The following is a 13096-nucleotide window of genomic DNA, read 5'->3' on the forward strand; positions in this document are numbered from 1 at the left end:
CCATAAGCGCCTCATCTACACGTCTTTTAAACATCTTGAGGGATGGGGACTCAACCACTTCCCTGGGCAGCCTCTTCCAATGTTTCACCACTCTTTCAGTAAAGAAATGTTTCCTCATGTCCAATCTAAACCTCCCCTGGTGCAACCTGAGGCCATTTCCTCTCATCCTATCGCTAGTTACTTGGGAGAAGAGACCGACACCCACCTCGCTACAACCTCCTTTCAGGTAGTTGTAGAGAGCGATGAGGTCTCCCCTCAGCCTCCTTTTCTCCAGGCTAAACAGTCCCACTTCCCTCAGCCGCTCCTCATAGGACTTGTGCTCTAGACCCTTCACCAGCTTTGTTGCCCTTCCTTGGACATGCTCCAGCACCTCAATGTCCTTCTTGTAGTGAGGGGCCCAAAACTGAACACAGTATTCAAGGTGCGGCCTCACCAGTGTCGAGTACAGGGGCACAATCACTTCCCTCCTCCTGCTGGCCACACTATTTCTGATACAGGCCAGGATGCCATGGGCCTTCTTGGCCACCTGGGCACACTGCCGGCTCATGTTCAGCTGCCTGTCGACCAGCACCCCCAGGTCCTTTTCCAACAGGCAGCTTTCCAGCCCCTCTTCCCCAAGCCTGTAGCGCTGCATGGGGTTGTTGTGGCCCAAGTGCAGGACCCGGCACTTGGCCTTGTTGAATCTCATACAGTTGGCCTGGGCCCATCGATCCAGCCTGTCCAGGTCCCTCTGCAGAGCCTTCCTACCCTCGAGCAGATCAACACTCCCGCCCAGTAAGTGGGCACTGTAAGTGCTTTTCTGTTTAGTGGCACAAAATACACATGCCACCATTTCGTAGGATGTTTCAGCAGGACCTTCCCCTTGAAGCACATCTTGCTCACCAGCCAATGCACCAAGGTGATTCTGAAGCTGGACTCCCTCCGGGAGCAGCGTGACAGCACCAACCCCCTGTCGTGTGGAGAGCTGGTGTGGTGGTATTTTCATGTTATTTATGTTCTTCTCACGGCGCTTGCTTTATATTTTAATTCTGTTTTGGGGCAGCTGGAGGATTTCAGTCTCTAGAGTGCCTGGGAGTGGGGCCTGCTGTGCCTCGTGGGCAGCCATGAGTCGCTTGCTCCGGTCTCACTTGCAGGAACCCAGTTTTAAATTACTTCCCCATTGTGTTCCCAGCCTGAATCCATTCACTCCCCAAATCCTACATCATCAGCACTGGCTTCCTGCTAACCATAAATTCTTATGTTTCACCTCCTACTCAAACTTGGATATGGTGAAACAATTTAATGCTTTTCAGAGAAAATATAAGATACATGGCGTTGCTATAAAGGTTTGGTAAATTACGTGTCTTTTTGATGTCACGTATTTTATATGTGGCTCTTCCTTCCCGATGACAAGATTAGTGACTAGAGTGTGCTTTATGCACTATCCAGTAAAATTCTGGCTTAATAAGCCTTTAATAAGGCTTCCATTCAGTTCACAAGGATCAGAGTCAATTGGAGACCTTGTGAAAGCTTAAAACTCGGTTTCTCCCCACAATAATTGTCATTCAAGCATCTCTTATCCACACATCCTGTTTATTCATCCTAATGCAGCATACCAGGCTGTATGTATTCAAACCCACACTGAACTCCTGTTCAGTGCAGATCAAGAAACATGGTTTGGTACATTAATTAGAAGTGGGGGCCCTTTTGGCACTCTTGGTAGATGGAACGTATTTTTCCTCTGTGTTAAATATCTCTTTTTTTCCCCTCTCACAGCGGTCCCGAAAAAGAAGGAGGAAGGCAGGGGTGAAACTCAGCCTTTTTAGACCAGACGCGCTCTGTCGGCTGGCAGCTGTGGGTACGCCTGGCCCCTGCCGGGTGGAGCCGGAACTGTGGCTCTGGTGTACCCATTGCCCAAACCGATTCCCCCTTTAATCGAGGACTTTGGACCCAAGCTTAGGGAAAAGCAGCTCCTGGCTGCTAGGAAGCTCCAGGTGGCAGAGGCCTCCAGCATCGTGACAAGTGACAGCTGCGAAACTGCGTATGGGGTGTGTACTGCGTCTGTTGAAATATGTATGTGTTCTCTCCTACTCCTGTTTAGTTTAGTGATTTATTCTTGAAATGGGTTCAGATGAAATCTGGGGGATTAGGTATGCAAGGGCTGTCCCAGCTTGGACCGGTTGCCAGTTCATAGCCTGAGTGTTTACAATACTGAAAATACCTGAATGACATGCGTGGTAAGGACCCTCAGACTGATTCCTCAGTAGCTTCAGATGGAAAGAGTCTGCAACCAGTACACAGCCTGTCCCCACAGTTGCTCTGCGCTGGTGTAGTAGATCTGAAGAATCTGGTTTTTTGTGTAAGCACGGAGCGGCTGTTTCTCACGTGAATTGAGCCTGAGCACTCTCAAGGTGGCACCAAGAGGACCAAAGCCTGTGATGGAAGGAAGGGCCCTACCAACCCTCTCAGAAAGTGGATCACCTTTCCCCCTTCACCTCCTCATTCAACATATCTTTCTCTCTAGCCATTATCCAGAGCAGAAAGGAAGTCATCCCATCTTCTCCCATTAAGGGAAAAATAAATGAGTGCTTCAGTGTGGTTACAGAATGGCAGGTATTAATTGAAGAGATAGTAACTTCCAGTGAAGCAAATACACCTGATACCACTTTCCTTCCTCCAGTTCCATCCAGACAGAATCTCAGTCTCCTCTGAACACTCAGCTGCTCCCTGATGTGAACTAACATGAATCACAGCTAACTCAGATGCCGCTGATCTCATTGCTGTAGTGATATGTCCCTGGCTGGTGGCTTTGACCACATCACCCCTTGCTTTGCATCCTTCAGTTGGCTCCTGGGCCACAAGGTCTTTTTTTTTCCTTTAAAACCTTCTGCACTGTCAGGTTATGCAGTAAAAGGCTCTTCTCCACACATGCGAAGGAAGGCAGAGGAACAGTGGCGGGTGGAGGAGCCTGAGAAATACCCTGCCTGGCTGCTCCCAAGCCCATCACAGGAGCTATCAGCCCATCAAAGGTCCATCTTCACACACATGAAGGAGCACAGAGGTGCAAGGGCAGGTGGGGGAGCCCAAATGACCCCCTTCAGAGACATAGCCCCTCCCAGGGCTGTCCCAGGGGAGCCTCAGTACCTTACAGACTGGAGGGATCACTGCCTGTGGGGGTGGGACGCGTTGTGGGATGCAAGGGAAGAGGATTTTCAGATTGCACAAGACCTGCTATGGGATATTCAGGGGACGAGCCAAAGGTGGGGAAAAAGGGGGGATACGGGTGGTTTGGAGAGGAACAAGCATGGGAAAAGAGAGGAATAAGGGAATAAAAGGGGCCAGCCACATGTAAATGGGGCTGGTCAGTGTGCTTGTCTGCCCATGCCCTGTGCCTGCTGAGCATCGTCTGTCCTGTCTTCTATTAAACTCCATTTCTACCTTTTTTCTGGGGGGGACAGGGGGTGAGTGGCTTTCTGTTCTGCATGCCTGTGTGTGTACGGGAATGCTACTTCTGACCTCTTTGCAGGGTCATGTCACATGGGAGGGGCAAATCCTCTGCCATCTTACCAACAGAAGGCATTTCTTTACATCTTTAAAAAGTAAGTCTTCAAAAATAGTTTTTAAATAGTTTAAAAATTCTTTTAAAACGTAACAAGAAAATGTATACCGAAGTTGTAAACTGTGAAAGGAAACAATGTAATTCAGCTGTATACGGTGCTCTCTGTGGTAAGAAAGAGATTGGCTTGTTAATAAAGATCATGAAAGAGGTGGCTTTAAAGAGCAAATGTGCACAACTAGGGCCTGATCATTTTCCTGCTCTTTTGCTCCAAGACAAAACAAACGTGAGTCCTGGTGCCACTGACCAGAGCATCTTTAAATTTGAGCTATTATGCAGCATTGCTAGAGATTGCTCTCAAACGCCCAGTTGAGGAAAAGACATGAAGCCCTAATTTGCTGTTTGATGATTTCTAGAAGGTGAGAAGGAGTCTATGAATAGCTGCAGTTTTCCTCAAGGACTGATCAAGACAGTTTCTGCTTTGCAGTTGATGAGAAATGCTGTCTCATGTTTAATTAGATAGTCCTTTGTCATTAAACTCTTTATACTAGGTGCTTTCTCGTTCTTTCCATATGTAGTTTTAGTCTGTGACAATTGTCCTGTATGTGCACATATCTGTGAAAAGGTGAATTTGCCATTTTAAACTTGATCAGAACGTGGACCCAAAACAAGTTCTGTGTGTTAGTGGCATATAAAAAATGGTTATGGCACTTTGCATGGAAATTTCCAATCTTGCCATGGCTCTACCCTCTCTTATCAAATTTCCAAAGTTTAAAAAAAAAAAAAACCCAGAGGAAAAAAAAAGTTTAAAGAAACATAAGAACTTCTCTTCCAGTTGTCAAGTCAGTGGGACAGCTCAGTGGGAAACTCAGCATCAGGGATGGGGTCGGAGTAGGAACCAGCTCTCTGGAGTGAACTTTGCTATAAGACTTTTCTTTCAGCAGCACCTTCTGCAGCCCATCTTAGAAGATCACTGAGAAGGAAAACACGTTCTCTGCATTGCCTCTTTTTGGCACAATCTATGTTTTCTGGATTTCTTCCCCTCAGGGTGTAAGGCTGAGAATTCTGGAAAGAAATGCCCCAAAAGAGCGAAGGCTTCTCCTCCAGTCCTAGAGGGTTTTCGCAAAAGGTTTAAATTAATTTCTCTGGTTACTTAAATAGGCAACCACTCAAATGGCCCATACTGCTCCTGCCCTTTTATCAATATTGATATTTATTGAATACAGCAGGACTTGCCAGTTCAAAACTAGCCCTAGCAATACTCTGCTGTCTTACATTCTTTCTTGTGATGGGCGTTTTGTTGGTGGAATACAGGACTTCTAGAGTTATATCCTCTGTTTCTGCCTTGCTCCCAGGTCACATAGCCTTTGTTTCTGCCTTGCTCCCAGATCCCATACCTTTCAGAGCCCTTCCCGGGTCCTACATCTGCCTCCTCAGATTCTCACTGGGCTTTCTGTATGGCTCAGGATAAGAAGGTCTTCCTGGTCCATCCTTCCTTCAATATAGCCAGAGCTGTTTGTTTCTCCACCAGGAACAGCCCATCACCTTCACTCCATCTCAGGCTTCACAGAAGAGCAGGTTTTAAAAAGAGCAGAATAGGACTTCCAAAGCTTACTGGAGTATTCAAACACCTCCTGGGTATTTTGCAATAGAAGGAACAGGGATTCTCTTTCCCTCCTCAGGTTTCCCCCAGGCTTTTCTTGGGCAAGCCCCCACTGAGGTTTAGGAAACATAAAAACCAGAGTTGAAACTCCCAGAAATGGCCCAAGGCTGCACCTCCAGACAAGGTCTTGCCAAGAGACCCTGGCTCCCAAAGAAGCACCCCTGGGTTCTGTTCAATGCGCAATGCTTTGTTCTTCTCTGCTGGTTGCACTGGCTCCGTGGTAACACAGCCAGCCAGCTCTTTGTGGCCTGGATTCTATTTCCTTGCCTGTGTGGTCTTCCTATTCCCCACTTTCCTGTGGGACATGCTTTTTGATGACTTCTTCCTTGCTCTGAAGGTTTTGCAGGTCTGCCCCGTTGTCCCTTAGGACTTGAGATGCTGCCTGCTGCACAGGAGGATGCTTGTCTTCCTGCAGTAAGTGGGGGGCTGAAATGACACAGGAAGATGCATCAATGACTGTGAAATCCCAGGTCAGAACAGTCATGCCTTCCCTGGCTTCCCGAGAAGAGCAACACTTGAGAAAGCTTGAAAGCCTTCCCTGGGTTCAGTCTCATACCCAGGCTGAGGTTTGGGACAGGGCATCAGAGGGAAGAGGCAGCATAGGACAGCAGAAGGTGGTGACACCTTTCTCCAGTCAAGGAGACAATGTAAAAGAGGAGGGGCAATTTTAACCTACATATCCTCAGAAGACTCATACCCTGCTCTGTCAGCTGGGACATCTGGCCATATACATGCCCTTTAAACTCTTCTTTGTGAAGAAGGAGGCCCATCATAGCCATCACAGCCCTGATGATGGCCTGGTTGAGCTGCAGACAGGGAAGGGAGAAGTTTGCTCCAACTGAACCTCACTGAACTCAGCATCCCCCAGACACAAGCTGCCTCTTCCCAAAAATAATTGTTTTCCTTATTCCTCTGGAGGAAAAGGACTTGCTCAAGAGGATAGGGAGTATTTCCCTCCTTTTGCACCCACAACCCTTCTGACTGAAAGGCCACTGGGATTCAACTGGTTCTCAGCAGGAATTCTCCAGGCCTAGCTCATGGGAGGGGTGGGAAGGTGGAATCCACAGACCCAGCATTTCCATGCTCTTTAGCAGCACCTTCCAGCTCCAGATATTTTCATAGACAAGCTGCTACCTCCCAAAGCACTTCTGACATGCCATCGTTACACAGAAAGGCAGGTGAACCCCAGCATCGCAGCTACTGCTGAAGGGCCAACAGAAGCAGCAACTCTCACCACTTCTTCTCAGCCCAGCCAGTTTCTGACCACATTTCTGACCACATAGCGGAACAAAGGGTAAATCTTGTCACAAAACTCATCTTCCCCATTTGAGGGAAGGAACATTTTTCCCAATCTTGGAAGTCGAGATTTACACCTTTTGATCGCCTTTCCAGAACTTCATCAAAAGAAGGGGGGGAAAAGGTCTCCCCCCATACATGTAAAGTATGTACCAGTGAGCGTATCTTGCATTATCACCCAGGTCTGTCTCAAGTGGCAGTCCCATGCTCGTCAGCATTCAATTCTGAACCAGATTTGGATTCAGGGGCACGTGTGAGGTGTTTTAAAATTCCTTCCTTGAAATGTTAAGCTATTTATTTCCTCCATCTTCTCTTCCTACTTCCCGTTAGGTAACTCTTTTATACATATATATTTCTATATACGTATGTTATATGTATTGCATATATCGTATATATTGGTTCCTGACGACCATTAAAAGGCAAACGTCACACCCATTTTCAAGGGCAAGAAGAAGGATCCAGGGAAGTACAGAGCAGTCAGCTTATTCTCAGGCTCCAGGAAGATTATGGAGCAGATCTTCCTGGCACCCATGTTCAAGCTTATTAACAGAGGGCCAAAGAAGAGCTGAAAGCTCTGTCTGATCCTGGCAACACTGTTAACCTGCAAAATAGGGACTCAAACTTAGAATCACAGAATCATAGAATCATAGAAACATAGAATCATTAAGGTTGGAAAAGATCTCTAAGATCATCGAGTCCAACCGTCAACCCAACACCACCATGTCCACTAAACCATGTCCCTAAGTGCCTCATCTACTCGTCTTTTAAATACCTCCAGGGATGGGGACTCCACCACTTCCCTGGGCAGCCTCTTCCAATGTTTCACCACTCTTTCAGTAAAGAAATGTTTCCTCACGTCCAATCTAAACCTCCCCTGGCACAACTTGAGGCCATCTCCTCTCGTCCTATCACTAGTTACTTGGGAGAAGAGACCGACACCCACCTCGCTACAACCTCCTTTCAGGGAGTTGTAGAGAGCGATGAGGTCTCCCCTCAGCCTCCTTTTCTCCAGGCTAAACAACCCCAGTTCCCTCAGCCGCTCCTCATAAAACTTGTTCTCCAGACCCCTCACCAGCCTCGTTGCCCTTCTCTGGACACACTCTAACACCTCCACGTCCTTCTTGTAGTGAGGGGCCCAAAACTGAACACAGTATTCGAGGTGTGGCCTCACCAGTGCCGGGTACAGGGGCATGATCACTTCCCTCCTCCTGCTGGCCACACTATTTCTGATCCAGGCCAGGATGCCATTGGCATTCTTGGATGCCTGGGCACACTGCCGGCTCATGGTCAGCCGGCTGTCGACCAACACCCCCAGGTCCTTTTCCAACAGGCAGCTTTCCAGCCCCTCTTCCCCAAGCCTGTAGCGCTGCATGGGGTTGTTGTGGCCGAAGTGCAGGACCCGGCACTTGGCCTTGTTGAACCTCATACAATTGGTCTGGGCCCATCAGTCCAGCCTGTCCAGGTCCCTCTGCAGAGCCTTCCTACCCTCCAGCAGATCAACACTCCCGCCCAACTTGGTGTCGTCTGCAAACTGACTGAGGGTGCACTCGATCCCCTTGTCCAGATCATTGATAAAGATATTGAACAAGACCGACCCCAAAACTGAGCCCTGGGGTACACTGCTCGTGACCAGCCACCAACTGGATTGAACTCCATTCACCACAACTCTCTGGGCCCGGCCGTCCAGCCAGTTTTTGACCCAGTGCAGAGTCCACCTGTCTAAGCCGTGAGCCGCCAGCTTCTCGAGGAGAATGCTGTGGGAGACGGTGTCAAAGGCCTTCCTGAAGTCCAGGTAGACCACATCCACAGCCTTTCCCTCATCCACTAGGCGGGTCACCTGGTCATAGAAGGAGATCAGGTTGGTCAGGCAGGACCTGCCTCTCATGAACCCGTGCTGGCTGGGCCTGATCCCCTGGTTGTCCCGCTCATGCCTTGTGAGCGCCCTCAAGATGAACCGCTCCATAATCTTCCCCGGCACCGAGGTCAGGCTGACAGGCCTGTAGTTCCCCAGATCCTCCTTCCGGCCCTTCTTGTAGATGGGCATCACTGATCATAATATTTTCTCTTTCGGGATGTAAGACAAGACTTTCTAAAAGATCTAAGTATTGTCTGCCCATGCAAATAGAAAAAGGCAAAGGTTGCCCACAGTCAAGTTTAAGCACTGTTACTTTTTGACATAGTGGAATTTAAATGTGTCCAAGTTAAAGATCTTGTGCTACAAAGTACAAAGGTCAAAGCTGTGTTTATCTTTGCCAGCTGACTTAAGACGTTGTTCTTTCTTTTTCCCTGCCTTCTATTCGATGCCTGGCTTATGTGTCAGCTGGATACTGTGTCCTAATAGCACCATTCAATCCATAATATAGAAGAAGGAAATTAAAAGTTACTAGGGGTTTTTTTTTATTTGGCTTTTTTGTTTGTTTCTTTTTTTGCTTTCTCATCTGAACAGTTATGTGGGGCCACTGAATGAACATAAACAGCATCTTCCTACTATCTTCAATATAGATGCATTGCAAATTATGATCTTTGCCCACAGGACTAAAAGTGTTTTGCCCTTGCTTTAATGAATATGCCTTAATTACAGACACTGCTGTACTATGTCAAACAGGACTTGTCATAGGATAACGTAAGATCCCACAAGACTGGCCAAAAACTCTCAGCAAGTAGGTAAATGTGAATTTCACCCAAGAATGAGGACAAAGGGTTTATTATAGTGATTCACAATTCATTTTTGTGGTAGACTATGGCTCCCAGGGTAACGTGGCTCAGGCACTGATGTCTGTGAAGGAGGATGACATACAGAGCCCATCCAAAACCAATGGAGGTCCACTGGCCAGCAAGAGAGAAGCAGAAGTAGTTCGGGATCAGCCTCCAGCTCTCCTTCCCATCTTCATACGCCCTGTCCCTACTGCTGGGGCATGGCTTTATGCACAACACTGGTGTATGGGGCAAAGGGGGTTACAGGCAGTAGTGTATGGCTGCCTGTTACTAGGGTGGAGGAACTTGCTCCGTCTCAGTGCCTTGGACGGCTTAGGGACCTTGTTCCTGAGAAAGCAGCTCTGCAGTCGTGGTTGACCCAGTTCACATTCGGTGTGGAACTGCAGCTGCCATTATGGGGCTTGGAAATGGTCTTTTTCTTGAAGATAGCTGCAATTTTACTTCATGATTTTAAGCCTGCCACCATAGGTATCCATTTGGGTGAAACTCAAATGACCTTTGCTACATGGAAATCCCTCTCAGGACTTAAATTACCCCTGTGCTGCTGTTCACGTTTGCTTTTCTCGTTTCCTAAGGTGGGGTGCCAGTACAGGAATCACATTGCCATTGCACCTGACTGTTGCTATAGGAGAGGCTCGGAAGTGTTTTGCCTTATCCCCCCCCGCAGCGATGGCTTCCTCACTCCTCGGGTGCGGGCCGCTCTCCCCGCTGAGGGACGGCCGGGCGCTTTTCGCGGGCTTCTCCCCGGCGGCAGATGCCGCGCGCCGCCGCCAGGGGGCGCCGCTGCCCCTCGGAACGCGCCGAGGGGCGGGGAGGGGCGGGGGCTCCCGTTGCCTTGGCGACCGGCAGCCGTTGGCGTCGCGGTGGCGCCGCGGCGGGCGGGGCGCGCGGTAGGCCCTGACTGACCGCCGCCCGCAGCCGGGCCGGGGGGCCGGGAGCGGCGGGGCCTGCGGAAAGCCGGGGCGGCTGCCGCCGAGTAGAAACAGTGTGTGGGTGCAACAGGGACACGGGTGGTGACTGGGTGCCAGGGCGGTGCGGTGGTGACCGTTTAGGCCTTGAGGGTGTGTGGGGGGGGGTGGCGCAGGTGCCCGGGGCCATAAGGAGGACTTGGGTGTGGGTGGTGGCAGGGTGGGGGGAGATACCTCAAAGTTTGGCCGTATAGGGAACTCTTTGGTGGTGGGTGCTCGGAGGTGCTGGGGGACAGCACGGAGGGGCTTAGGCACAGAGTGACAGTACCAGTGGGGTCTGATGGCTGCGGACAGGGAGGCTCTGGATGCTGTGAGGGGTGGCCCAGCTTCGTCCACTGAGATGCCTGGTGGTGAAGGGGGTAGCGGGGAATATGTGCAAGGGACATGCAGGAAGGGTTAGACAGGAAGGGATTGAGGGCGGAGGGAATTGCTAGCCTGCTTTGGAGATTGGAAGGAGTTACGGTGTGGCTGCAGAGTGCTGAGGTGATTATTGATGGGGACTGAGGGAGCGGAGGCTACTGATAATGCAGCTGCTTGAGGTACAGGGGTAATAGTGTGAGTGCAAGTGCTGGTGTGGATGGCACTGGTGACAGTGATTGAGCTCATGTGAGTGGTGAGCCACCATACAGGTGGTCCCTGTGATGGGTGTCTAGAAAGTCACAGGAGTTGGGTTGCAGTGACCGGGATCTGCTTGCTTCTTCTAAGGATGTAACGGCAGTGTAGTTGTTGATTGAGAAAGTGCTGGTAGCGATCGCGGAGGTCTGTCAAGAGTTATGCCTCATGATTTATTTGTTTGGGAGAAGAAATAAATCTTGCCCTCTGCAAATGTTTTCCTGCTGGTTTAAAATCTGCAGTCAATTCTCAGTCCCCCTAAATATGTTTCCTTCTCTCTCATGTGTGTGTATTTTCTATGGTTTGCAAAATCCAGCAAATCTGTTATTACAGTATGGTTTTTTTACCTTGTTGTACAGCTTGGAGGCTTTCTTGTTGCTCCCTGCACAGGAAGAATTTCATAAATATATCACTGGAGCTCACCTGAGGCTGGAGTTCCAAAAAAACCCAAAACCTTTTCAAAGTACTGTTGCTCAAATGTTTCTGTTTGTATCCAGTTTTAAGCAGGGGATTTGAGTATCCATTTAGTGGAAGGGACAGAAATAATAATAATAATAATAATTATAATAATAACAATAACAACAACAACAAAAGTTAGGGATTGCTGCAGTGATCTTCCATTTCTGAGGAAAATCAGTAAAATAAATGCTCAAGTGAAAGTGGAATCAATACCACCCCAGTTAATTCTGCACTGAAGAAGGATGACAGGTTCTTTTTTATACTTAAAAAATGTATCCTGCACTTGTGCATTTGGGCTGGAAATTTCAAAGGGGTCTAGGGGAGCTAAGTACCTAACTTCCTGTCTCAGTGAGATTTTTTCTGAATTCACTTGATCTTTTTTTAAAATCTCAATCTTACAACAGCCATGTGTTTAGGATTTTTAAAAGTTTCATGAAAAATATTGTATTCAATAAACTGAAGCTTAACTTGAATTGGTACCTGCAAAGGTTGTGTGTGAATATTAAGGATTTAATATGGCTTCAGACTCAAGTGGATGCTCAGGTACAAAAGGATTTTTTTCTTGGATGGTAAATGTCAGTAAGGTTTACTGCAGTCGTGTGGTGATACTGTGACACAGGCGTGATTGTATTGAAGTTCCACAGTAGAAATATTTTACTAATGTGTAGCAACCATTAAAACTTTTGATCTGGAACACTTCAGAAGTTGAAGATATTGCTGGTGGGAGTCAGAATTTTCCAGGTTTCTGTGAATGGAATTAGCTGTTTCTGCGGCATAAATAGTCAGGTGGTGCAAAGAGGGTGATTGACAGCTGTAGGCAATTGTCCCTATGAATGTGAACTTTTTTTCAGCAGCAGAACAGAAAAAATCTGCACAAGCAGGTTTCCAACAGAGTGGGAATAAAATTCTGGATAAAACATTATGAAAAAGATATTCCAAGGTCTAAGGAGCTGCGTGGGGAGATAGACATAAAGGTATGTTTGCCCTTTCTTTCACTTACCTTGTAGAGCCGCCTGCCACACAGTGAGCATTCCTTTTGCATGCCTTTCTGCAATACACAGCACACTGCCTGCCCTCAGCACCCTCACTTGTTTCATCAGCAGGCACCAACTACTCCTTTAGGGTAGAAGGTTATTTTGTATACAGAAAGCTGACATTGCTGCCTTGCTTCAGGGTATGGTGAGTGCAGCAAGAAGGCATGCGCCAGCGTATGGGTTAGAGTGCATCTGTCGGTAGTTGGTTTAACTTCATTCCCTTGATTTTACATCGATTTGGCAGGCTTGCTATGTGGCTTTCCACTGTTATTTTTCTGTTTCCTTGTGCTCATTTTAATAGAAAAAGTATCCAGTCTGCTGTATTTAGTCACAGAACAAGTTGGTATCAATTTTAGCTATTAGAGCGATAATTGTTAGAATTCAGAACTTGAATTCAGCAAAGCAGTTTAATATGAAAAGGGGTTATATACAATGTTTCTACTCATTCAGTAAGAAAACCTCCTATGTTATATGAACTAATCTGGTTTTGGCATTTGATTATATGACTGTTAAAAGTGAGGAATCTTCATAAGCGCTCTTTCCTTGTGACTTTTTTATTTTATGTAAGATATTACCAGTTCCATTACAGAGCTATTCATTGTCAGTTGAATTCTGAGGTTGGTAGTTGTGACAACACACCCAGGGAATACTGCTGACATGCATATCCCTTCAGACAGTGGTTTTGTTCCAGCTCTGACAATGAAAACTGATATCAGAGTTGCAGTGAAAGGCAAATATTCATAGGGCTAGGAGAACAGAAGGAGAGGGAGAGATGCATATTAACAAGTGGACTAAAGTGGACAAGTGGATAAAA

General features: G+C 47.7%; 1 protein-coding gene across 4 annotated transcripts in view; it reads left to right on the top strand.

The window, feature by feature from the left end:
• The first annotated feature begins 10126 nt into the window (after positions 1–10126).
• The window catches only part of CCDC83 (coiled-coil domain containing 83), a 31845-nt gene continuing 28875 nt past the window's right edge, over positions 10127–13096 (top strand). For 2 of the 4 annotated variants that reach the window (XM_076328416.1, XM_076328419.1), the window contains exons 1-2: positions 10127–10198; positions 12103–12222. The gene's annotated coding sequence lies outside the window, so the exon portion shown is untranslated. Of the gene's footprint in view, positions 10199–12099; positions 12223–13096 lie in introns of all 4 variants that reach the window. The other 2 variants (XM_076328417.1, XM_076328418.1) reach the window with 2 other exon arrangements.

This window comes from Aptenodytes patagonicus, chromosome 1 (assembly GCF_965638725.1).
Source record: "Aptenodytes patagonicus chromosome 1, bAptPat1.pri.cur, whole genome shotgun sequence".
NCBI lineage: Eukaryota > Metazoa > Chordata > Aves > Sphenisciformes > Spheniscidae > Aptenodytes > Aptenodytes patagonicus.